Raw genomic sequence first — 1,132 nt, 5'->3', positions numbered from 1 at the left:
ATATGGATTAACCCAATTTTTGGGTAAAAAAGTATTTAAAAAATTTAACCCAACAGTTGGGTTAGTCCATTTTGACCCAACGTTGGGTTGAATCAACCTAGCATGTTTTAGAGTGTGCACACTGTAAATTGTCAGATATTACTTGGCTATATTACCCAGCTACTGTGTAATAATATAGGCAAGCACCACAGAACCATACTTGCAATAAATCACCAATTCATTCAAATAATAATGTCTCCATGAAAGATAAAAGAGATGACACCCAACAAATGTACTGTCCAAACATGCCAAAATAACCCCATGCGTTTGACTGTTGAGAGACCTTTGGTTGTTAAACACTGTGATCATGACTTTGTCTACCACACATACATAGGTGTGAACAAAGCTTATAATCTGATCTGCCTTTTAAATAAAAACACACAATAGCCTACTAATGAAAAATGGTTAGTCAAATGAAACAACCACTAAAAGATTGTGTTACTTGATCAATCTAAGTGTGACTGTTCACTAAGCGTGTACTGTCCAGTATCAGTGATTTTTTTTAATGCAAGCCACTGTTTCACATTGAAACATGTTTTCAAACGTGATGATTGAAAGAGAACAGAATTGAAAGAGTAGCTAAAAGAGTTGCTATGTAGCACACCCTTGTGCAAAACATCTACAGCATTCAGTTGAGCCCCAGAAATGTGACACGCAGCAGGTATCAGACAACGCACCTGTTGAATGAAATTGCTTTGTTTTCATTTTAAGACAGAACTAATCAATCAAGCAGCTGAGTCCAACTTTTATGCATTGGTATTTGTCACATTCTCTTCTGTTCCTGTTTCCTGTCATTGTATGTTGACCTAGTGTTTGCCTGTTAGTTCACCTGTTTTTCATTAACCGTAGTTTCCCTTGTGTATTTCAACCTGATTTCTATCTGTTCATTGTTTTGTGTCATTGTTATTTCACGTGTTTATGCTTTACTATTGTTCTGGCTGTTCCAGTTGGATTTATTAAAGACCATTTCTGTTCTGTTTTCAATAAGGTTTGATTTGTTTACAATACAAAATTATTTTATGTAAATTTGACTTGTAACTAGCATGTATTTATTAATATACAGTGGGGAAAAAAAGTATTTAGTCAGCCACCA

Source organism: Sinocyclocheilus grahami, unplaced genomic scaffold (genome assembly GCF_001515645.1).
Source record: "Sinocyclocheilus grahami isolate Dianchi unplaced genomic scaffold, SAMN03320097.WGS_v1.1 scaffold756.1, whole genome shotgun sequence".
In the NCBI taxonomy this organism is placed as follows: Eukaryota; Metazoa; Chordata; class Actinopteri; order Cypriniformes; family Cyprinidae; genus Sinocyclocheilus; species Sinocyclocheilus grahami.
Note: the sequence above shows the minus strand (reverse complement) of the source record.